Below are 25,523 nucleotides of genomic sequence, written 5' to 3'. Positions count from 1 at the left end.
TCCCATTATTGCAAATGAACTATACTTTTACTTCTGGAGAGCTCTGGACATGAGCAGTGGCCCAATGCTGCCCATAAAACATAAAAGTAAAGGCATTCCAGAAGGATAGCTAGGAGAAGCAGTGAGGGGGTGAGGAACTAGGCTTGGTCACCACAATCTTTATTTCACCTGCAGTCAAAGGGACATTGGCATCTACATAGATATGTAACCTCTGTTATTTTAAAGAAAAGTTACTTTCACAACTTTTGATTGGGAGTATAGCTTAAGTTGGGAATACCTTCTCATGGTGGATACAACTGAAGCTGTCCGCTCACCTGACATGTAAGGCTGCTTTCACACATCCGGTTTTTGCTGAGCGGCACAATACAGCTCTTTGCAGAAAAAACGCAACCTTTTTTTTTTGCCGCCGGTTGCGTTTTTTCCGCATAGACTTGCATCAGCGCCGTGTGCTGCATGGCCTTGCGTTGAGTCCGGTTTTGCCGGATGCGGCATATTTAGCCCATGTGGTGGCCGGATGGAACGTTGCCTGGCACTTTTTTTGTGTGGCGTAAAAACGCATTGCGCCGGATCCGGCGCGATTTACAATGCAAGCCTATGGACGCCGGATGCTGCGTCTTGCGGCAAAAAACGCATCTGGCCGCCTGACATGGTTTTTTAAACGGCGCATGCTCAGTATCAAGCCACATCCGTCAAAAAACGGAGGGGCCACATGGAAAAACTTAAGCAACGGATCCGTTTTTTTCGCCACATCCATTGCATAGGTTTTTGAGCCGGATTGAGCCGCACTGCAAAAAACGGATGTGTGAAAGCAGCCTTATATAGTACATACTTGTATTCTCAGTAAAAACACCAGAAAGCTTTCATACAGCACAGCATTATGATGTTATTATTTCTCCTAGAAATGTAGGAGTAAAACAACCGTTATTAATCCCCTTGTTAATAGGAGAACAATAAGATTGTGTAGGGGCGGAAAGTACAATGCAAAGTTCTGAATAATAAAAAAAAAAAAAAGTTGCTGAAGAATAGTTATCTTCCAGGAGAGCTGTTAGACATGTTAGGAGAGCGGACGGCTTTTTTAAAGAAAAGAAAAAACAAAAAAGCTTTGTGCACTATATGTCATATTGTAAGTAAACTAAGTGAAAACTAGATTAGATGACAGAGAAATTCTGAAGACACAAGTGATGACATCTGGTGCCTGAATTTCTTAAAGTGAACCTGTCACCAGCTGGGGGGCCTATAAAGCTGCGGCCACCTCCAGTGACCTCTTCTATACAGCATTCTAAGATGCTGTATATAAGAACCAAGGCCGCTGTACAGAACGTAAAAATTACTTTATAATACTCACGTAAGGGGCGTTGCGGTGCAGACTGGTCGGATGGGGGTGTCTATTCTCCGGTACCAGCGCCTCCTCTTTCGGCCATCTTTGTCCTCCTTCTGAAGCCTGGGTGCATGACGCGTTCTATGTCAGCCACACAAGTAGACACTGGCTGGCCTGCGCAGGGACACTTTGATCTGCCCTGAGTAGGGCAGATCAAAGTATTGTAGTACGCCTGCGCAGGACCTCAATGCAGTCTGCTGTACATGACGTAGGACGCGTCATGCACCCAGGCTTCAGAAGAAAGAGGACAAAGATGGCTGAAAGAGGAGGCACTGGTACCGGAGAACAAACATCCATCCGACCAGTCTGCACTGCAATGCCCCTTAGGTGAGTATTATTAAGTGATTTTTACCTTCTACACAGTGGCCTGGGCTCTTATATACAGCATGGTAGAATGCTGTATATAAGAGGTCACTGGTGGTGACCGCATCTTATAGGCCCCAAAACTGCTGACAGGTTCCCTTTAATGACCAGATTTGTCTTCACCTTTGGTTTTGGGTGTACTCCTTAAAAAGGCTTGGTGCCAGACTACCTTTTTCGGCATTTCTGATTCTGGCAGCCCCTACTGCTGACTATAGCTAGGTGTGCAGCTGTGGCAATTACTTGCACGTGAGGCTGATGTGAAGAAAAACATATCACACCAATTTAAATCAATGTCCATCGCGGTATTGATTTTGCTAGATGTCAGCCTTTCTCCAGAGATTGACCCAGCACAAGTACACATGGGGCCTGAGGTAATTTCCCGCTATTAACTATAGCAGAAAAACTGCTTAACCTGAATAATACTTTAAAAGGGGCTGTCCAAATGTACTGTATTTTGTTTTTTAAAACTTAAAATACATGTATTTGAAGCTTTAAAAGGAAATCTGTCAGCAGGTTTTTGCTATGCAATCTAAGGACAGCATGCTGTAGGGGTGTGTGCTGTTATTTACTTAAGCCCATACCTATACATCATTGGTCATGTGTCCCTTTAACGCGGTCTTGCTCGGTGAGCTGGCATTATGCCCTGCACATGTCTGCTGATCTTATCACCTAACATGTGCCGCTAACAGGTGCAGGTGGATCGGAGATCCACCTACATTTTTTAACTAGATGGATCATGCTGTCAAACTCTTGACAACCTGATCTAACAAGTGCCAGCAGGAATTGCACAATTTCCCACCGCAATTGGCGGCCCCATGACAGGTTGTTGAGAGCCGAGAATCAACGGATTACCTTTCTTGCTGTCATGACTCACTTACCGTGAATGCTGGCATTCACAGGAAAACATTTCTGCTGTTTAGAGGGATGCTGAAGCATTGCTCTGAACAGCAGAAGCGTTCAGATAGTGCAGGCTTGAAGTCCTCTAATGCTATGTTCACACAGGGCATCTTTTGTTATGTGCGTTTTGAGTGCATCTTGAGAATGCATCTCATTTTCTGAAAACGCACCCGTGGCAAAGACACAAACGAATACCGTATATACTGGCGTATAAGACGACTTTTTACCCCCTTAAAATAATGGCTACAGTGGGGGGTCGTCTTATACGCCGGATATACGGGGGGGGGTGTATATATATATGTACACTGCAGCGTCCAGGGGAGGTGGGGGCAGCAGCTCTGGAGCACAGGGGAACGCTGCGGGCTGCAGCCTTTGATCTCCTGCACCCGCTCATATAATATGCACCGCTGCTGTCCATCTCCAATGGTGCTGAAATCGCACGCAGTGAGGGGCTGGGGCAGCGGTGCATATTATATGAGCCTGCGTCCCAGTGTGATCGCACATGCCCACCCCTGTGTTAGATTTGGCCCCCAGGCTGCTGCTCATTCTAAAATAAAAAAGCTTTACTTACCCCTGCAGCGTTTCTCCCCGTGTCCCTGCTTCCACTGTGATCAGGCAGGCAGAGAGCTCAGGCTGCTGTGCCGATCACATGACCGCACTGAGAACCAGGAAGTGGAAGAACAGAAGCACGGAGCCAGACAGGAGGGAGCTCAGCACTGGAGGAGATAAGGAAAGAGGGTTTTATTTTACTTTGGGCAGCAGCCTAGGGGCCATATCTGACACAGGGGGACTTGTGCGATCTATAGGGGCCATGGGCAGCACTATGGGGGAGATATCTAACACAGGGGGACTTGTGCGATCTATATAGGGGCCATGGGCAGCACTATGGGGGCGATATCTAACACAGGGGGACTTGTGCGATCTATAGGGACCATGGGCAGCACTATGGGGGAGATATCTAACACAGGGGGACTTGTGCGATCTATATAGGGGCCATGGGCAGCACTATGGGGGCGATATCTAACACAGGGGGACTTGTGCGATCTATAGGGACCATGGGCAGCACTATGGGGGAGATATCTAACACAGGGGGACTTGTGCGATCTATATAGGGGCCATGGGCAGCACTATGGGGGCGATATCTAACACAGGGGGACTTGTGCGATCTATAGGGACCATGGGCAGCACTATGGGGGCGATATATAACACAGGGGGACTTGTGCGATCTATATAAGAGCCATGGGCAGCACTATGGGGGCGATATCTAACACAGGGGGACTTGTGCGATCTATAGGGGCCATGGGCAGCACTATGGGGGCGATATCTAACACAGGGGGACTTGTGCGATCTATAGGGGCCATGGGCAGCAGCATGGGGGCGTTATCTAACACGGGAACGTGTGCAATCCATAGGTGACCATAGGCAGCACAGGGGAACGTGTGCCATCACAAGGGGGCTATATTCAATATAAGGGGGCCATATCCAGATTAAGGGGGCTAATTTTAGGATGGGGGGCTATGAGGGACATATACCCTATATGATTTGTTAGAGGGACACTGGCATTATAAGATGGACCCCATTTAACATTAAAAAAAAAAAATTCTCTTTTCCTTCACCAAATTTGGGGGTGCGTCTTATAATCAGGTGCGTCTTATAAAGCGAAAAATACGGTATATATCATACAGCAGGGGTCGGGAACCTATGGCTCGCGAGCCAGATATGGCTCTTTTGATGGCCGTATCTGGCTCGCAGACAGGGCTCCTACCTGTCTATGGGCAAATGCCGGGGCCCTGGAGAGCCGGGGGGGCCCACTCGGCCTCGTCAGTTCTCCTGTCCCTTGGCCGGGGCCCACTCGCCTTTATAGTTCTGCTGCCCCCGGCCGAGTTCCGGGGACCGCAGTCCTCGGCAGCAATCTGCGGCGCCGTCACTTTAAGGCGCGCAGACATCCTGTTTTGAATTTCATCTGTGGGCGGAGCTACCGCCTTCTCAGTCCCACAGATGAAGGAGGCGAGCTTCTGTCCGGCGCTGTGTGGGCCCCCTCTCCACCGTGACCTAATCGGGTAAATGCCCTCCCCGCCTCCCCATTATGGGCCCCGGTGAGCTGCTTCTAACCCCCCAGATGTATGCCCTGCCAATCCCCCCCCCGCCGATGCCGCGGGTGCTGTACCCGCCGAGCCGCGGGTGCAGGCCCCACAGAGCAGCAGAGTTGTGTGTGTTTGTCTGTATGTAGCAGAGTTGTGTGTGTTTGTCTGTATGTAGCAGAGTTGTGTGTGTTTGTCTGTATGTAGCAGAGTTGTGTGTGTTTGTCTGTATGTAGCAGAGTTGTGTGTGTTTGTCTGTATGTAGCAGAGTTGTGTGTGTTTGTCTGTATGTAGCAGAGTTGTGTGTGTTTGTCTGTATGTAGCAGAGTTGTATGTGTTTGTCTGTATGTAGCAGAGTTGTATGTGTTTGTCTGTATGTAGCAGAGTTGTATGTGTTTGTCTGTATGTAGCAGAGTTGTGTTTGTCTGTATGTAGCAGAGTTGTGTGTGTTTGTCTGTATGTAGCAGAGTTGTGTGTGTTTGTCTGTATGTAGCAGAGTTGTATGTGTTTGTCTGTATGTAGCAGAGTTGTGTGTGTTTGTATGTAGCAGAGTTGTGTGTGTTTGTCTGTATGTAGCAGAGTTGTGTGTGTTTGTATGTAGCAGAGTTGTGTGTGTTTGTCTGTATGTAGCAGAGTTGTATGTGTTTGTCTGTATGTAGCAGAGTTGTGTGTGTTTGTCTGTATGTAGCAGAGTTGTGTGTGTTTGTCTGTATGTAGCAGAGTTGTGTGTGTTTGTCTGTTTGTAGCAGAGTTGTGTGTGTCTGTTTGTAGCAGAGTGTAGTACCATTGTTTCAGTCCAGTTGTGGCTTTATACAGCAGGGAGGAGCATTCCTTGCTGTACTAAGTGAACATTGGAGCGATTGATCTGTCAATGGCCCTTTAAAAACATTATTGTACGGCTCTCGCGGAATTAAAATTAACATGTTGCAATCAAAGCAGACTTTTTTTCATTTGGGAGCGGGGTAGTCTTATACAGTGAGTATATCCCAAATTCTATATTTTTAGGGCAGAAGTTGGGGGTCGTCTTATACGCCCAGTCGTCTTATACGCCGGCATATACGGTACATTTTAACAGCGTTTTGCCCAATGCATTTTGTAAGTGAAATCCATTGACTGAAGGGCTCAAAAACACGGTAATGCAAAAAAAAAAAAAAAAAAAGAATTGACATACTGCATCTTGAAAAACACAGCCAAGATGCAGCCAACAAAAGATGCAGTGTGGACAGCAAAATAAAAATTGTGGAATTGCACTTTTTTTGCAATTTCACTGCATTTAGACTTTTTCCCTAGTTCTCCACTACAATATGTAGCAGAATTAAAGGAAGGGTGTTGCGGTTTTTTATTTTTGTATTAATAATAGAGATTATAAAAATCAGGTATTAATACAAAATTAAAATCACTCCTTATTTAGTTTTTATTTAATTCTAATTTTACTGAAGGCACTGGGGGTTGCCATCTTGGATTTGGTGTCTGTAACGACAGTTTCTCACCTCCTTTATGGCAGTCCCCTGGACAAAGACTCATAATCGAGCTCCGACCCCATTCAGTAACATTAGAGAAGGCGTCTGCTGCGACTTGGACGTCCCCCTGGGCTGTGCAGATCACAGCAGAGGGAGCAGATCAGCGCCATCATTGTGGAGCTCACAGCGTATGTCGTTTGCTCCACTTTACCCCTGTCACCAGCCAAGATGTGTGAGTACGGGGCATCGGAGCGCCTCCTCTTCCCTCCCCCCGCCGTTACCATCTCTAATGATACCCCTTCCCCCAGTCTACCCAGCCTCACTCCCGCCCCCACCCACCGCCGCTGCCAGCGTGCATGCAGCAGAGCTGTGTGTGTGTGCGCATGCAGAGCATGTGAGTACCGGCGCCCCTCCCCCCGCCGCTGCTAGTCTCCAATGCTCCAATGAAACCCCCCAATCTCCTCGCTGCAGCCGCTGCGGGCATGCATGGAGAGCAGTGTGTGAGTACCTGCGCCCCTCCCCTGCTGCTGCTACAGTCTCCAATGACACCCCCCGCTTCCCTCCCCCCGTGCTGTGTATCTAATCCTCTCCTGTGTGATACTGCCTGCTGAGATGTATCTAATCCTATCTTGTGTGTGATACTGCCTGCTGAGCTGTGTATCTAATCCTGTCCTGTGTGGTACCATCTGCTGAGCTGTGTATCTAATCCTCTCCTGTGTGATACCGCCTGCTGAGCTGTGTATCTAATCCTCTCCTGTGTGATGCTGCCTGCTGAGCTGTGTATCTAATCCTCTCCTGTGTGATACTGCCTGCTGAGCTGTGTATCTAATCCTCTCCGGTGTAGTACAGTCTGCTGAGCCGTGTATCTAATCCTCTCCTGTGTGATTCTTTCTGCTGAGCTATGTATCTAATCCTATCCTGTGTGATACTGTCTGCTGACATGTGTATCTAATCCTGTCCTGTGTGGTACAGTCTGCTGAGCTGCATCTAATCCTATCCTGTGTGATACTGTCTGCTGAGCTGTATCTATTCCTATCCTGTGTGATACTGTCTGCTGAGCTGTGTATCTAATCCTATCCTGTGTGATACTCCTGCTGTCCTTGGTGACAAGACATTTCTGGTCACCAGCAAAATGGCTCCGCACTGTAATCCTAAAATTCATTCTCTATTATTCCTTGGAAACACCCAGATTGGGAGGGGGAGGTGACATCACACACAGGAGAGCAGATTTTGCCCACTTTACTGAAGCTGTAATCCAGGCTTTTTCTACAGTGGGATTTCAGTAGGATTTCAATAGCTGCTTCCCCTAGTGTTTAACCCCTTAACGACCCATGACGTGCTGGGTACGTCATGGTGACATGGTGCTTAACGACCCATGATGTACCCAGTACGTCATGGCGAAATTGCGGCCCCGAAGCCCCGGTGAGTGCGATCGGTTAACACAAACCTTAGATTGGGGATGGAGGGGACCTCTGTCTGACCTCAAGAGGGGTGGTGCCTCCTTCCCGGACCTACGGAGGCTGTGATTGGCTGAGCGGCGTTCGCCACTAATATTTAAGCCATTGAAAATGGCTGAAACATTGAAATCCAGCCATATCAGTGCAGCTTTAGCACTGATCATTGGCTGGAGCTGGGTGATCGCTGCTTCACCCGCCCCCAGCTCTGATTGGAGAGACCGGCCTTGTGACCGATCTCTCTAATCACCGTGGATCTGGGGCCGGTGACCGCTCCCCTCAGCTTCACTCAGTCTGTGTAATCCCTGCAAGTGCCCTGGTAAGCCCCTGCCCCCCCCAATCGCCCACCCCTGCCCCCAATCCACTGCCACGGATCCACCACCGATCTCCTCAATCTGCTGCAGCCCCCTCCATCTGCCACCGCTCTCCCCATCAGACGCTGCCCCCTCCGTGCCCCCCTCTCTCACCCTCCCTCATCTGCTGTCCCCCCCTCTCTCACCCTCCCTCATTTTCTGTCCCCCCCTCTCTCACCCTCCCTCATTTTCTGTCCCCCCCTCTCTCACCCTCCCTCATTTTCTGTCCCCCCCTCTCACCCTCCCTCATTTTTTGTCCCCCCCTCTCTCACCCTCCCTCATTTTCTGTCCCCCCCTCTCACCCTCCACGATCTGCTGCCCGCCGCACCCTCTCCCATTCCTCCGAGGCACCCTCTCCCATTCCTCCGAGGCACCCTCTCCCATTCCTCCGAGGCACCCTCTCCCATTCCTCCGAGGCACCCTCTCCCATTCCTCCGAGGCACCCCCTCCCATTCCTCCGAGGCACCCCCTCCCATTCCTCCGAGGCACCCTCTCCCATTCCTCCGAGGCACCCTCTCCCATTCCTCCGAGGCACCCTCTCCCATTCCTCCGAGGCACCCTCTCCCATTCCTCCGAGGCACCCTCTCCCATTCCTCCGAGGCACCCTCTCCCATTCCTCCGAGGCACCCTCTCCCATTCCTCCGAGGCACCCTCTCCCATTCCTCCGAGGCACCCTCTCCCATTCCTCCGCCGCACCCTCTCCCATTCCTCCGCCGCACCCTCTCCCATTCCTCCGCCGCACCCTCTCCCATTCCTCCGCCGCACCCTCTCCCATTCCTCCGCCGCACCCTCTCCCATTCCTCCGAGGCACCCCCTCCCATTCCTCCGAGGCACCCCCTCCCATTCCTCCGAGGCACCCTCTCCCATTCCTCCGAGGCACCCTCTCCCATTCCTCCGAGGCACCCTCTCCCATTCCTCCGAGGCACCCTCTCCCATTCCTCCGAGGCACCCTCTCCCATTCCTCCGAGGCACCCTCTCCCATTCCTCCGCCGCACCCTCTCCCATTCCTCCGAGGCACCCTCTCCCATTCCTCCGAGGCACCCTCTCCCATTCCTCCGCCGCACCCTCTCCCATTCCTCCGCCGCACCCTCTCCCATTCCTCCGCCGCACCCTCTCCCATTCCTCCGCCGCACCCTCTCCCATTCCTCCGCCGCACCCTCCCCCATTCCTCCGCCGCACCCTCCCCCATTCCTCCGCCGCACCCTCCCCCATTCCTCCGCCGCACCCTCCCCCATTCCTCCGCCGCACCCTCTCCCATTCCTCCGCCGCACCCTCTCCCATTCCTCCGCCGCACCCTCTCCCATTCCTCCGCCGCACCCTCTCCCATTCCTCCGCCGCACCCTCTCCCATTCCTCCGCCGCACCCTCTCCCATTCCTCCGCCGCACCCTCTCCCATTCCTCCGCCGCACCCTCTCCCATTCCTCCGCCGCACCCTCTCCCATTCCTCCGCCGCACCCTCTCCCATTCCTCCGCCGCACCCTCTCCCATTCCTCCGCCGCACCCTCTCCCATTCCTCCGCCGCACCCTCTCCCATTCCTCCGCCGCACCCTCTCCCATTCCTCCGCCGCACCCTCTCCCATTCCTCCGCCGCACCCTCTCCCATTCCTCCGCCGCACCCTCTCCCATTCCTCCGCCGCACCCTCTCCCATTCCTCCGCCGCACCCTCTCCCATTCCTCCGCCGCACCCTCTCCCATTCCTCCGCCGCACCCTCCCCCATTCCTCCGCCGCACCCTCTCCCATTCCTCCGCCGCACCCTCTCCCATTCCTCCGCCGCACCCTCTCCCATTCCTCCGCCGCACCCTCTCCCATTCCTCCGCCGCACCCTCTCCCATTCCTCCGCCGCACCCTCTCCCATTCCTCCGCCGCACCCTCTCCCATTCCTCCGCCGCACCCTCTCCCATTCCTCCGCCGCACCCTCTCCCATTCCTCCGCCGCACCCTCTCCCATTCCTCCGCCGCACCCTCTCCCATTCCTCCGCCGCACCCTCTCCCATTCCTCCGCCGCACCCTCTCCCATTCCTCCGCCGCACCCTCTCCCATTCCTCCGCCGCACCCTCTCCCATTCCTCCGCCGCACCCTCTCCCATTCCTCCGCCGCACCCTCTCCCATTCCTCCGCCGCACCCTCTCCCATTCCTCCGCCGCACCCTCTCCCATTCCTCCGCCGCACCCTCTCCCATTCCTCCGCCGCACCCTCTCCCATTCCTCCGCCGCACCCTCTCCCATTCCTCCGCCGCACCCTCTCCCATTCCTCCGCCGCGCCTCCATCCGTCGCGCCCTCTCCCATCCTCCATCCATCTTTTTTTTCCATCTCACCTAGTCACCCACCCCTTTTTGCAGCACATCCGTGCGTGCATCCTGATTTTTTTCTGTAAACCAAGAAAGAAATACAAATAAACTTCGTTTAGGGCCAATAAAATGATAATGTAGTAATCGTCAACTACAGTATTTTTTACTGAATATTGTAAGGGTCAGCCCAGTGCCACACATGAGAGCGATGCAAGTCTCACATCGCATCATCCGGCACAGTCGCTCTTTTTCAGACAGTAGTGTGCAGCTGTGCCGGATGATGCGATGTGAGATTCATGCATCACTCTCCCTTGTGGCACTTGCCTAATGCCGGCGTCACACGGTACGATATATCGTGCAATATGTCGGCGGGGTCACGGAATTCGTGACACACGTCCGGCATAGTTAGAGATGTTTTACCGTGTGACACCTCCGAACGACTGAACGAGCAAAAAATACTCACCTTATCGTTGCTCGTTGACACGTTGTTCATTTTCAAAATGTCTGTCCTCCTTCTGTGCTCCGGTTGTTCATCGTTCCAGAGGCAACACACATCGCTCCATGTGACACCCCGGGAATGACGAACACAGCTTACCTACGTCCCGCCGGCAATGCGGAAGGAAGGTGGTGGGCGGGATGTTACGTCCCGCTCATCTCCGCCCCTCGGCTTCTATTGGCCGGCGGCTGTGTGACGTCGCTGTGACGCCGAACGTCCCTCCCCCTTCAGGAGGAGGATGTTCGCCGCCCACAGCGACGTGGTCCGGGAGGTAAGTACGTGTGACAGGGGGTTAACGACTTTGTGCGCCACGGGCAACTAATTGCCTGTGACGCAAAAACGACGGGGGCTGGTGTGATTGCTCATGCGATTGCATGATATATCGGCACGTGTGACGCTGGCCTTAGGGGTACTTTGCACGTTGCGATATCGCTACTGCGATATAGTCGGGGTCCAATTGAAAGTGACGCACATCCGGCGCCAGTAACGACGTCGCAACGTGTAAAGCCTAGGAGAGAAGATGAACGAGCGTGAAACAGTCAAAAATCGGTGATCTGTATCACGTCGTTCATTTTCATAATGTCTGTGCGTCCGCAGGTACGATGTTGCTGGTCGTTCCTGCAGCTCCACACATCGCTGTGTGTGAAGCCGCAGGACCGACAAACATCTCCTTACATGCGCCCGCCGTCTACCAGCTATGCGGAAGGGAGAAGGTGGGCGGGATGTTTACATCCCGCTCATATCCGCCCCTCCGCTTCTATTGGTCGCGTCCCGTGTGACGTCGCTGTGACGCCGCACAACCCGCCCCCTTAGGAAGGAGGCGGGTCGCCGGCCAGAGCAACATCGCAGGGCAGGTATGTGCTTGTGAAGCTGCAGTAGCGATAATGTACGTCCGTATTTTTTATTTTTCCAAGCTAATATTTTTTTGTATGGGGGGGGGGAAATCTAGTTTCCAAAATGGGGTCCCATGTAGGGGAGCTCCATTGTTTAGGCACCTCAGGGGGTCTCCAAATGCAACATGGTGTCCGCTAATAATTCCAACCAATTTTGCTGTGAAATGGCACTCCTCTTCTGAGCCCCGCCATGCGCCCAAACAATTACTTTCCACCACATATGAGATATCTGTGTACTCAGGAAAAATTGCACAATTTTATGACTAAAGTAACATTTTTGTGTAAAAAAGTAAATTTTTCATTTTTTCCTTCTACATTGCTTTAGTTGCTGTGAAGCTCCTAAAGGGTTAATAAACTTCTTGGATGTAGTTTTGAGCAGAGTGAGGGGTGCAGATTTTAGAATGGGGTCACTTTTGGGTATTTTCTGTCGCCTACGTTTCTCAAATCACTCCAAATGTGATGTGGTACCTAAAAATTTATTTTTTGTAAATTTTGTTGGAAAAATGAGAAATTGCTGATGAACTTTGAACCCTTCTAACTTCCTAACGAAAAAAAAATTTGTTTCGAAAATTGCTCTGGTGTAAAAGTAGACAAGTGGGAAATGTTATTTAGTAACTATTTTGTGTGAAATAAGTCACAGATTTATGGACATAAAATTTCAAAAATGTCGAAATTTTCAAAATGTTTGCCAAATTTCCAAATTTTTCACAAATAAATGCAAAACATATCGGCCTAAATTTACCACTGACATGAAGTACAATATGTCATGAAAAAACAATGTCAGAATCGCCAGGATCCGTTGAAGCGTTCCAGAGTTATAACCTCATTAAGTGACACTGGTCAAAATTGCAAAAAATGGCCGGGTCTTTAAGGTGAAAACAGTCTGGGGGCTGAACGGGTTAAGAGTGGAAAATATACTTTATTTTTTTTTAGATTTTGCTCAATTAAAAACAAATATGTAAACAAAACATTAATACTTTACATTTTTTCAGTTGTTGAATTTTTTTTTTTTTGGACGACACCTTCTCTTTAAAAAGGTGTCTTTCAAAACTAGAGAACCCATCCTACAAAAAAAAAAAAAAAAAGCCCTTATATGGCTATATTGACGGAAAAAAAAAATGTTATGGCTCTTGGAAGGAGGGCAGGAGAAAATGAAAACAAAATACGGAAATATCACCCCAGGGTGAAGGGGTTAATAGAACACTCGCCTAGTGATTACCCTTGCTAGACTACAATCACTCACGCAGGACAGTCGAACACGCCGCCTCTTAGGCTATGTGCCCACGCTGTGAAAAATTTGCGGAATTTGCAGTCATTTTTTCGGAGAAATTCTGCGGATTTTTCAAAAATCCGCAGTACAGCGAGTCCCCAGCCATTTGGGGAGTGCTGTGCCTATGCTGCATTTTTTTCCGCAGCGGAAATAATGCGAATTTCCCTGTGGAAAAATCTGCAGCATGTGAATTATTCCTGCGGATTTCTCCGTAGCATCCCATACTTACAGGCCTTGATAGAAGACACCGAAGTCACTTCTTCCGCTGCAGACTGGAGCGCAGTGAAGCCAGGAGCAGGAAGCAGGAGGTGGGCGGGGCCTGCACGAGCTCCGGTCATGTGACAGCCGAAGCTAGTTCAGGCCCGCCCACCTTCTCCGGCAACGTGCAGACGCCGACAGACACTGCCAGAGAGGGAAGTGCTGCGTGATGGAGGAAAGTATGAACGCCCCGATCTCTCCAGCACTTGTTTTGCATTGAGGATGGATGCAGTGCCCAAGCCATGGTACTGTATCCTCAATGCAGACTGACCGCAGCATATCCGCAGGACATTCCGCAGCATGTAAACAGACAAAGTTGTGCTGCGGTTTTCAGCGAGCTCCTGCGGACTGTCCTGCGGATATAACCGCAGGACACTCTCCCCATGGGCACATAGCCTTAGGTTACGAACACACCTCCGGCTTTTCTGCCGTTTGTCGGATCCGTACAGTGGCTGCGCTGCAACTTCCTGGTTACATGCTCCGGTCACATGACCGCACGTGACCGGAGCTTGTCGCGTAGCCACTGTACTGTACACGGTGTACGGGAGCGCTCCGGATCCGACAAACGGCAGAAAAGCCGGATGTGTTCTTAGCCTTAGTGTAAAATCTCTATTGAGAGCCTAGTGTGGGTGGGACAGCTCTCAGCTCTGCAGCTTCAGCTAAATCAAAAAGCAGAGATTCTGTCAGAACGGCTGCAGTTTGTAATCAAAGGTACACATTGTTGGATTCAGAGTCTCTTTGCCTACATCATGCTGCTCTCAGAAGAGGTGGCAAAAATCTGCTGACAGATTCCATTTAAAGGAAAAAAAAAAAAAAACTTTTGCAATTGGGTTTTATTACATAGTGCACAGTTTTGCTTTTTATAGTATCTTTGTATCACTGGAAATTCAACTTGTGGTATGTGGTCATAAACTGACATAAAAAACAATAATTGTAGTTTCACATAGGCATATTTTTGGTACGGCTACTGTTTGAAAACACAGACATTGTGCGGGCCAATGTTATTCAATGAGACAGTACAGAGAAGAGATTTTTTTCATGCATTACATCTGTGGAATGTTTTTTTTTACACGTGTTGAAAAACAAAAAAAAAATTAATGCTATACAAAGCCACAGTATAGTATCTTTTTTGAAGGATACATTGTAATTCTTTAAAAGGGGACACTAAATAGTCTTGTAAATTAATAACTGTTCCTGTAAGGCCAGGGCCACACAGGAACTACTGCGATCCTCGCATTGACACTCGGCTCGTGCTGGCAGTACAGCAGAGCAGAGTGCCATGCAATTGTCCCTGCGACTAAGGTCCGACTGTGCGAGCGGACCTCAGCTGCGGTGGGGCGGGAGGGATTTATCTCCCTCTCTCATCTGTAGCCGGCTATTGCCATTCTCGCCCTGCACTTGCTGTACACCGGAGTACCGCGAGTGCAGGGCATTTTTCTCTCGCCACATAAACTTGAATGGGTACGAGAGAAAGTCTCACATTACAATCGCAGTATGCTGCGATTGTTTTCTTGGTCCGATTAGGGCTGAGAAAATAATCGCTCATGTGCGCTGACACATAGGGTAATATTGGTCATGGTTGCTATGGCCACGGCAATCAAATGAAGTTTAGGCCGTAAAATTACGTCCCTAGTCGTTAAGTCACGTTAAAATAGGACGTAATTTTACTGCCCGCGGTCGTGAAGGGGTTAACTCAATCTACAGTCAACAATACACAGCACACAGAGGTTACAGAAGGCAACTGTGCAAAGTTTTTACTTATGCCCAATTATAAAAATGTTTAGTAAAAAAAAAAAAATAAAAATTAATAAAGTTCATTTCAGAAAAAAATGGTCCCCCCAAAAAAATGCACAACCTTTTTAATGTGGACTTTAATCATATTACTAAGCAAATCCCCAAAAGTATTTACACCATAAACAAAACAAGAGGTACCATGTGCACCTCATTTCCACTGAAAGCTCCAGTACAGCAGGTGAAATAAGTATTGAACACGTCACAAATTTTTTTTAAGTAAAATTATTTCTTAACGTGCTATTGACATGAAATTCTCCCCAGATGTTGATAACCCATCCAATTCACACAGGCAAAGAAATGAAACCATACATGTCCATGAGTTAAGTGTAATAATGAGAAATGACAAAGGGGAAAGTACTGAGCACATGTAGCAATAGGTGGAAAAAGACATGGAAAGCCAGCAGCTGAAATATATAATTAGATCGCAATACTGCTATGTATAAAAAGAATAATATCACCTGGTTCAACTGATGGTTTATCAAAAGGTATCTCATTACCAAGGTGCCATATAAGAAACATCTCATGATGGGTAAAACCAGTGAGCTATTTCAAGACCTTTGCAAACTTAGGCTATGTGCGCACTAGAAATGTGAAGTTTCTCAAGAAAATTTCTTGAGAAACTTCTGGGAGTGAAAGATTTCCGGACCTCCGGAAAAAATCCGCACCAAATCCGCATGCATATTTGCCGCGATTTTCCCGCGGGTGGTTCCCTGCGGATTTTGCAAGCTGTACTGCCGAAATCCGCAGGGTACCTGCGGAAAAGAATTGACATGCTCATTTTCTCAAGAAATTTTCTCGAGACATTCTTCTCAAGGAAATTTCTTGAGAAAAATCTGCACAGTGCGCACAGCTATTTTTTTTTCTCAGAATTTGCTGGGAAATGTCTGCACAAAGATTGCAGACATTTCTCAAGAAATTTCCGCGGCAAATCCGCGGGTAAATCCGCGGGAAAAACACACAGAGCCTTATCATTGCAAAACATACTGATGGCATTGATTACAGAATTTTTAAACCACTAAAGGTTCCAGTGAGCACTGTTGGGGCTATAATCCAGAAGTGGAAAGAACAATTCACCATAAAGTGGCTACAACCAGGTCCTGCCCACAATATTTCGGACAGAGGAATAAAAATAATCAGAAGAGCTGTACAATGGTCAAGAACTACCTCTGAAGAGCTACAAAAAAACCTGGAATCAGCAATTTTTTTCAAAGAAAACAAGTAATGCACTCATCCTCCATGTCCTGTATGCACGCTGACCATGCAAGACTCCATTGCTGAACAAAAAGCACGTTCATGTTTGCTAAACATGTAGAGAAGCTTGTGAAGTACTGGGAGAATATAGTCTAGTCAGATGAGACCAAAATTGAACTCCCTGAATACTATAATATATACCATATTTGGAGGATAAAAAGGCACTACTTCTCACCTTCAAAACACCATGCCAATAGTGAAGTTTGTAGGTGGGACCATCATGGTGTAGGTATTTTTTTTTTTTTTTTTTTTTTTTTACAGCTTACAGCACTGGCAAACTTTAATTAAAGGAAGGATAAACAGACAATTGTACTGAGACATTGTTGATGGAAAAAATTGCTGCCACTTACCAGGATGATGAAGGTGAATCGAGGGTAGACATTTCCACAAGAGAATGATCCCAAACATACAGCCAAAGAAACTCAAATGGTTTCAAAGAATTTAAAGCTGCTATAATGGCCCAGCCAATCACCTGATCTGAATCCAATAGAAACATTATGGAAGGCTAAAGCTCAGATCATAGAAGGAGCTCATGAGACCTGCAGGATTTGAACAGTTTGTATGGAAGAATGGACCAAAAATCCCACCTGAGCAATGTATGCAACTAATTTATCCATACAAGAGAAATCTTGGAGCGGTCATCACCAACAAAGGCTTTTGCATAGAGTATTAAAAGGAATCTGTCAGCTCCCACATACCCTGCCACCCACCAGCATTTATATATTTGTAAATATCCTAACTAACCAGCACTTCATACTGACGGACACCTAATTGCATGTTTAAACACAAACAGTCTTTATAAAGCCCGCTTTACACGCTACATTATATCTTACGATGTGTCGGCGGGGTTAGGTCGTAAGTGACGCACATCTGGCATCGTAAGGAACATTGCAGTGTGTGACAGGTACGTGCGATTGCGATTGAACGTCAAAACGTTCATCGCATACACGTCGTTCAATCCTGAGGAATGACTGGTTGTTCAATGTTCCCGAGGCAGCACACATCGCAGTGTGCGACACCCCGGGAACATTGAACAGATCTTACCTGCCTCCTGCGGCTCCAGCCAGAATGCGGAAAGAAAGAGGTGGGCGGGATGTTTAAGTCCCGCTCATCTCCGCCCCTCCGCTCCTATTGGCCGGCTGCCGCATGACGTCGATGTGACGCCGAACGTTCCTCCCATTCCAGGAAGTGGATGTTCGCCGCCCACAGCGAGGTCGTATGGGTGGGTAAGTACGTGTGACGGGGGTTAATCGTTTGTGCGGCACATTCAACAAATTGAACGTGCCGCACATACGATGGGGGCGGTTACGATCGCATAAGATATAGTATGCGAAATCATAACATGTAAAGCAGGCTTTAGACGGTTCTTAATATGTTTATTAGGCTAATTTCTAAACATGCACAGTATGCATCTCTGAAGCCAGAATGCATACACCCAGCTTCAGAGGTGCAGAAAGCTGCGCACATGCATGGGATATGCAGAGTCAGCGATGAGGCCAGCTCTCTGAAATCATGTTATGCCCACAGGGGCATGATAATATTGTTAGAGGGCCAAATAGTGTGGGGAAACTAATGCCTCGTCAACTAGTCAAAAGCTCAATTAGCATATAAAAACAGTCTATAAAGACTGTTTTTAAACATGCAATTAGGTGTCAAGAAAGTATAACTGGTTAGACAGGGTATTTAGTAATCTACATACAGAATTGGCAGTTGTGGATGTAACCGTATTCCAAAATGCACTGCGGCACTGTCAGTTGCGCAGTCGCAGTTCGCGCCAACATCATAGCCATGGTAACCAGGGACACCAGTGCAGGCGGAACCCAAATTGTGGGCTGAGTAAGCACAATTGTGTTACCAGTCTAACATTGTGCTACCCATACCACATCCAGGTACATGAGATTTTGGTGTTTTAAATTACACATTTGCGATGCCACGGAGCAGTAAGGAGGTGTGGCCGGGTATGTCCGCCCTTGCCCGACATCCCCATGCCTTGAGCGATGTTGCGGCGAGCGACGAGACATGGAGGCACTGACACAAATGCAGAGGGAAGACCTATAACAGATATATTGTAATGCGCAAACAGTGTGACACATGTCCACTGCTCCTGTCAGCACCACTAAGCATAGACAGATGTTCATCTCACCGCACTCCCGATGTGATAGCATCGGGCCTATTTCTATTAAACATATAAATGCTGGTTGGAGGGTAGACTGGCATGGAGGACATGACAAGTTCCCTTTAAAAACATGTCAGTAAGTGTGTATAATACTTTTTCCCGGTGTCATGTCTCATCATTACACATCACTAAATTTATAGACATTTAGAATTTGATTTATTTTCCTGTGACACAAAATAAAGCTGTTAGTATGTCCCACCGAATCACCTAACCTGAATCCAACTCAAAATGTATGGAAGGAACTAAAGCTCAGTTCGTAGAGCCCACAAACCTTCCGGATTTCAAGTGTGTGTGTAAGAATGGACTAAAACAACAACTGAGTAATGCATGTGACTAGTTTGTCCATACAAGAGTCCTGACGCTTCTTCACCAACAAAGTGTTTTGTAGGAAGTGAAGGGAATTTTGTTACTTACCGTAAATTCCTTTTCTTCTAGCTCTTATTGGGAGACCCAGACGATTGGGGTATAGCTACTGCCCTCTGGAGGCCACACAAAGCACTACATTAAAAGTGCAAGGCCCCTCCCCCTCTGGCTATACCCCCCCGTGGTATCACGGGTTCTCCAGTTTTAGTGCCAAAGCAAGAAGGAGGAAGCCAATAACTGGTTTAAACAAATTAACTCCGAATAACATCGGAGAACTGAAAAACCGTTCAACATGAACAACATGTGTACCCGCAAACAACAAAAAAAACATCCCGAAGGACAACAGGGCGGGTGCTGGGTCTCCCAATAAGAGCTAGAAGAAAAGGAATTTACGGTAAGTAACAAAATTCCCTTCTTCTTCAGCGCTCTATTGGGAGACCCAGACGATTGGGACGTCCAAAAGCTGTCCCTGGGTGGGTAAAGAAATACCTCATGTTAGAGCTGCAAAACAGCCCTCCCCTATGGGGGTGTCACTGCCGCCTGCAGGACTCTTCTACCTAAGCTGGCATCCGCCGAAGCATAGGTATGCACCTGATAATGCTTGGTGAAAGTGTGCAGACTGGACCAGGTAGCTGCCTGGCACACCTGTTGAGCCGAAGCCTGGTGACGTAATGCCCAGGACGCACCCACGGCTCTGGTTGAGTGGGCTTTTAGCCCTGAAGGAACCGGAAGCCCCGCAGAACGGTAGGCTTCAAGAATTGGTTCTTTGATCCATCGAGCCAGGGTGGCTTTAGAAGCCTGCAACCCCTTGCGCGGACCAGCGACAAGGACAAAAAGTGCATCGGAACGGCGTATGGGCGCCGTGCGGGAAATGTAGATTCTGAGTGCTCTCACCAGATCTAGCAAACGTAAGTCCTTTTCATACCGGTGAACCGGATGAGGACAAAAAGAAGGCAAGGAAATATCCTGATTAAGATGAAAAGAGGATACGACCTTAGGAAGAAACTCCGGAATGGGGCGCAGCACAACCTTGTCCTGGTGGAACACCAGGAAGGGAGCCTTGGATGACAGAGCTGCCAGCTCAGACACTCGCCGAAGCGATGTGATGGCAACAAGAAACGCCACTTTCTGCGACAGCCGAGAAAAGGACACTTCCTTCAGAGGCTCGAAGGGCGGCTTCTGGAGAGCAACTAGTACCCTGTTCAGATCCCATGGATCTAACGGTCGCTTGTACGGGGGCACAATATGACAGACCCCCTGCAGGAACGTGCGCACCTTAGGAAGACGTGCTAGACGCTTCTGAAAAAACACGGATAGTGCCGAAACTTGCCCTTTAAGGGAGCTGAGCGACAAGCCCTTTTCTAACCCCGATTGCAGGAAAGAAAGAAACTTGGGTAATGCAAATGGCCAGGGAGACACTCCCTGGGCCAAGCACCAGGATAAGAAAATCTTCCACGTTCTGTGGTAGATCTTGGCAGAATTCGACTTTCTAGCTTGTCTCATTGTGGCAATCACTCCTTGAGATAATCCTGCAGATGCTAGGATCCAGGACTCAATGGCCACACAGTCAGGTTCAGGGCCGCAGAATTCTGATGGAAAAACGGCCCTTGGGACAGTAAGTCTGGTCGGTCTGGCAGTGACCACGGTCGACCGATCGTGAGATGCCACAGATCCGGATACCACGACCTCCTCGGCCAGTTTGGAGCGACGAGTATGATGCGGCTGCACTCGGATCTGATCTTGCGTAGCACTCTGGGCAAGAGCGCCAGAGGCGGAAACACGTAAGGGAGCTGAAACTGCGACCAATCTTGAACCAAGGCGTCTGCCGCCAGAGCTCTTTGATCGCGCGACCTCGCCATGAATGCCGGGACCTTGTTGTTGTGCCGGGATGCCATTAGGTCGACGTCCGGCACTCCCCAGCGGCGACAGATTTCCTGAAACACGTCCGGGTGAAGGGACCATTCCCCTGCGTCCATGCCCTGGCGACTGAGGAAGTCTGCTTCCCAGTTTTCTACGCCTGGGATGTGAACCGCGGATATGGTGGATGCTCTGTCCTCCACCCACATTAGAATGCGCCGGACTTCTTGGAAGGCTTGCCGACTGCGCGTCCCTCCTTGGTGGTTGATGTATGCCACCGCTGTGGAGTTGTCCGATTGGATTCGGATCTGCTTTCCTTCCAGCCACTGCTGGAAGGCCAGTAGGGCAAGATACACTGCTCTGATTTCCAGAACATTGATCTGAAGGGTGGACTCCTGCGGAGTCCACGTCCCCTGAGCCCTGTGGTGGAGAAACACTGCTCCCCACCCCGACAGACTCGCATCTGTCGTAACTACTGCCCAGGATGGGGGCAGAAAGGATCTTCCCTGAGATAATGAGGTGGGAAGGAGCCACCATTGTAGAGAGTCCCTGGCCGTCTGGGAAAGCGAGACTTTCCTGTCCAGGGACGTTGACTTCCCGTCCCATTGGCGGAGAATGTCCCATTGAAGTGGGCGCAGATGAAACTGCGCAAAGGGAACTGCTTCCATGGCTGCCACCATCTTCCCTAGGAAATGCATGAGGCGCCGCAAGGGATGCAACTGGCCCTGCAGAAGAGATTGCACCCCTGTCTGTAGTGACCGCTGCTTGTTCAGCGGAAGCTTCACTATCGCTGCTAGAGTATGGAACTCCATGCCAAGATACGTTAGTGACTGAGTCGGTGATAGGATCGACTTTGGAAAGTTGATGATCCATCCGAAAGACTGTAGAGTCTCCAGCGTAGCATTCAGGCTGTGCTGACATGCCTCCTGAGAGGGAGCTTTGACCAATAAGTCGTCTAGGTAAGGGATCACCGAGTGTCCCTGAGAGTGCAAGACTGCTACCACCGCCGCCATGACCTTGGTGAAGACCCGTGGGGCTGTCGCCAGACCAAATGGAAGAGCTACGAACTGAAAATGGTCGTCTCCTATCACAAAACGTAGAAAACGTTGATGTTCTGTAGCAATTGGCACGTGGAGATAAGCATCTTTGATGTCTATTGAGGCAAGGAAGTCTCCTCTGGACATTGAGGCAATGACAGAGCGGAGGGTTTCCATCCGGAACCTCCTGGCGTGCACATGTTTGTTGAGCCGTTTTAGGTCCAGAACAGGACGGAACGAGCCGTCCTTTTTTGGAACCACAAAGAGATTGGAGTAAAACCCTTGCCCTTGTTCCTGAGGAGGGACTGGGATAACCACTCCTTCCGCTTTTAGGGAATCCACCGCCTGCAGCAGAGCATCTGCTCGGTCTGGATGTGGGGAGGTTCTGAAGAACCGAGCTGGAGGACGAGAATTGAACTCGATTCTGTACCCGCGAGACAAAATGTCCGTCACCCACCGGTCTTTGACCTGTGACATCCAAATGCCGGAAAAGCGGGAGAGCCTGCCCCCGACCGGCGATGCGGAGGGGGGGGGCTGGAAGTCATGAGGTAGCCGCTTTGGAAGCGGTACCTCCATTTGCTTTCTTGGGGCGTGTGTGAGTCCGCCACGAATCTGAGTTTCTTTGCGTCCTCTGAGTCCCTTTGGACGAGGTAAATGGTGTCTTGCCCGAACCTCGAAAGGACTGAAACCTCTGCTGCCACTTTTTCTGCTGAGGTTTGGATGTTCTGGGTTGTGGTAAAGAGGAGTCTTTACCCTTGGACTGCTTAATGATGTCAGCCAATGGCTCGCCAAACAGTCTATCTCTAGACAAAGGCAAACTGGTTAAACATTTTTTGGAACCAGCATCTGCTTTCCAGTCCTTTAACCACAAGGCTCTGCGCAAAACTACCGAATTGGCGGACGCCATTGAGGTGCGACTGGTAGATTCTAGGACCGCATTGATAGCGTAAGACGCAAACGCCGACATCTGCGTGGTAAGGTGCGCCACTTGCGGCACTGCTGGATGCATGATAGCATCCACTTTTGCTAAGCCAGCTGAAATAGCCTGGAGTGCCCATACGGCTGCGAATGCCGGAGCAAACGACGCGCCTATAGCTTCATAGACAGATTTTAACCAAAGGTCCATCTGTCTGTCATTGGCATCTTTAAGTGAAGCGCCATCCTCCACTGCAACTATGGATCTAGCTGCAAGTTTGGAAATCGGGGGGTCTACCTTTGGACACTGTGTCCAGCGCTTGACCACCTCAGGGGGGAAAGGGAAACGCGTATCTTTAGATCGTTTAGAGAAACGCCTTTCTGGGTGAGCGTCGTGCTTCTGGATTGATTCTCTGAAGTCAGAGTGATCTAACAAAGCACTCAATTTACGCTTGGGATAAAGGAAACGAAACTTTTCCTGCTCCGCAGCCGCCTCTTCTGCTGAAGGGGCTGGGGGAGAAATATCCAACAGCCTATTGATGGCTGAGATAAGGTCGTTTACCATGGCATCCCCATCCGGGGTATCCAGGTTGAGAGGGGTTCCAGGAGTGGATTCCTGATCACTCTCATCAGACACATCACAGGGAGACTGATTGCGCTGAGACCCTGAGCAGTGTGAAGACGTCGAGGGTCTTTCCCAGCGAGCTCGCTTAGGGTGGCTGGGGCCATCATCTGAGTCATAATCCTCGGCCTGTGAAGCCGGGGACCCCCCTGTGGGCTGGATACATTCCAAGTAAGGGGGACCTGAGGACAGAGGCCTCGCCGTGCCCAGAGACTGCGCCCCATGCATAGATTGCAAGGTCTCAAGGATTTTTGCCATAGATACAGACATATTATCTGCAAAAACTGCAAAGTCTGTCCCTGTCACCGGGGCAGAACTTACAAGCGTCTCAGCCTGGGTCGCTACCTCTCCTGACTCCGGTTGGCGAAGCAGCACCGGGTCGGAGCATTGCACACAATGGGGGTCATCGGAGCCTGCTGGTAGATTAGCCCCACATGCAGCACACGCAGTATACACAGCCCTTTTTGCCTTGGCCGCCTTGCGTTTTGAGGATGACATGTTGCTGCTTCCACAGAGCGATCTGGGATATGCAGCCAGAAGCGCACCTCACAGTGCAAGTAATACAATAACTATATATCTGTACCCAGTACACTGATACACAGTGAGGCACTAGAGGGACCAGCACAGAAAAATCGCTTACCGCCCGCTTAAAAAGCGGGTGTGTGGTCGCCAGATAGCCCCTAGTCCAGGTCTCCCAGAGCCTTGCGTCCTTCCTCCAGCCAGGCATGCATGTAATGGCTGCCGGCGTCTCGAGAGAGGAAGGGGGGCGGGCCCTGGGCGTTCCTGGCCAAGAGCGGGAAGCCTGCTTCCCTCTGTGCCAAGTGAGAGGGCTGGAGCATGTAAATCAGGCTCCAGCCCTCGTCGCTGCTAGCGAACAGCGTCTCTCCCCTACCCTGAATGACAGGGTGGGGGCGGGAACGAAACGGAGCTGCCGGCGTCCTAGGCCCAAAAAGCCGGGGACTAAATTTATAACCGCCGCCGCCGTAAAAGCGCGGACGGCGGATCCCCGGCGCACCACAAGTCACAGCAGCGCCGCCCGGTCCAGAGGGGGTCGGCGCTGCGTTCCCAAACACAAACAATCCCCCAGTAATCTGTAGGGATACTAACTCCAACATTGCGGTCCCTGGCGCACTACAACACCCAGCCAGCCCGGAGTGTGTCTGTGCCTGCCGGGGACACAGAGTACCTGTATGATGCAGGGCCTGTCCCTGATCGTACTCCTGCTCAGAATCCATCAGGTTCTAATGGGTCTGTGGATGGAGCCCGGCATCAGAGCTGAGAGGCCGGCAGGATCCCACTTCCACAGAGCCCTACCAGGGGATGTGGAAGGAAAACAGCATGTCAGGCTCCAGCCCTGTACCAGCAATAGGTACCTCAACCTTACAACACCATCCAGGGGTGAGAAGGGAGCATGCTGGGGACACTATATGTGTCCTCTTTTCTTCCATCCGAAACAGTCAGCAGCTGCTGCTGACTAAAATCTGTGGAGCTATGCATGGAATGTCTGACCTCCTTCGCACACAAAGCTAAAACTGGAGAACCCGTGATACCACGGGGGGTATAGCCAGAGGGGGAGGGGCCTTGCACTTTTAATGTAGTGCTTTGTGTGGCCTCCAGAGGGCAGTAGCTATACCCCAATCGTCTGGGTCTCCCAATAGAGCGCTGAAGAAATTAAGGCCTTGTGCGCACTAGGCGTTTTTGCCGCGTTTTTAGCGGCGTTTTTTACCGCGTTTTTGTGCTGAAAACGCAGTGACATTGCTTCCCCAGCAATGTCTATGGGTTTTCAGAAGTGCTGTCCTCACACAGCGTTTTTTTTTAGCTGCGTTTTTGTGGTGACCACAAAAACGCAGCATGTCAATTATTTCTGCGTTTTCCACTGCGTTTTTCACTCATTGAATTCAATGAAATGTTAAAAACGCAATGAAAGACGCATATAGCCACGTTTCTATGACTAAAAACGCAGCTATAAACGCAAGGGGTGGGCACTACAGTGACGTGTACAGGAAGATGATTCCTTCTGTTGGTAAACACAGAAGCGTGAATCCTCCCGGTACCGTCACCGCTGCCTCCACCTCCCGTCCTGTGCATGTCAGCTCCGTGCGGCGCCATGTCTGGGCGGGAGTTGGAGGCAGCGGCGAAAACCAAAGTGAACAGTAGAAAAAAAAAAAATGTCATATACTCACCTGTCCGCAGGGTCCCGGTGCCATGCCCGCTCCCAGCTCCTTCCGGTACCGCCGCTCTGGCTGTGTGCAGTCTCCCCGGTGCAGGACCTTGCTTGCAGGACCTGGCGGTGGATCACCTGATGCAGTCACCTGACG

At 50.1% G+C, this 25,523-nt stretch overlaps 1 protein-coding gene across 8 annotated transcripts in view; it reads right to left on the bottom strand.

The window, feature by feature from the left end:
- The window catches only part of ELAVL2 (ELAV like RNA binding protein 2), a 261,383-nt gene that overhangs the window by 210,901 nt on the left and 24,959 nt on the right, over positions 1 to 25,523 (bottom strand). The gene's annotated exons all lie outside the window — the stretch shown is intronic.

Source organism: Anomaloglossus baeobatrachus, chromosome 1, assembly GCF_048569485.1.
Source record: "Anomaloglossus baeobatrachus isolate aAnoBae1 chromosome 1, aAnoBae1.hap1, whole genome shotgun sequence".
Taxonomy (NCBI): domain Eukaryota; kingdom Metazoa; phylum Chordata; class Amphibia; order Anura; family Aromobatidae; genus Anomaloglossus; species Anomaloglossus baeobatrachus.
This window is presented reverse-complemented; position numbering and strand designations above follow the sequence as displayed.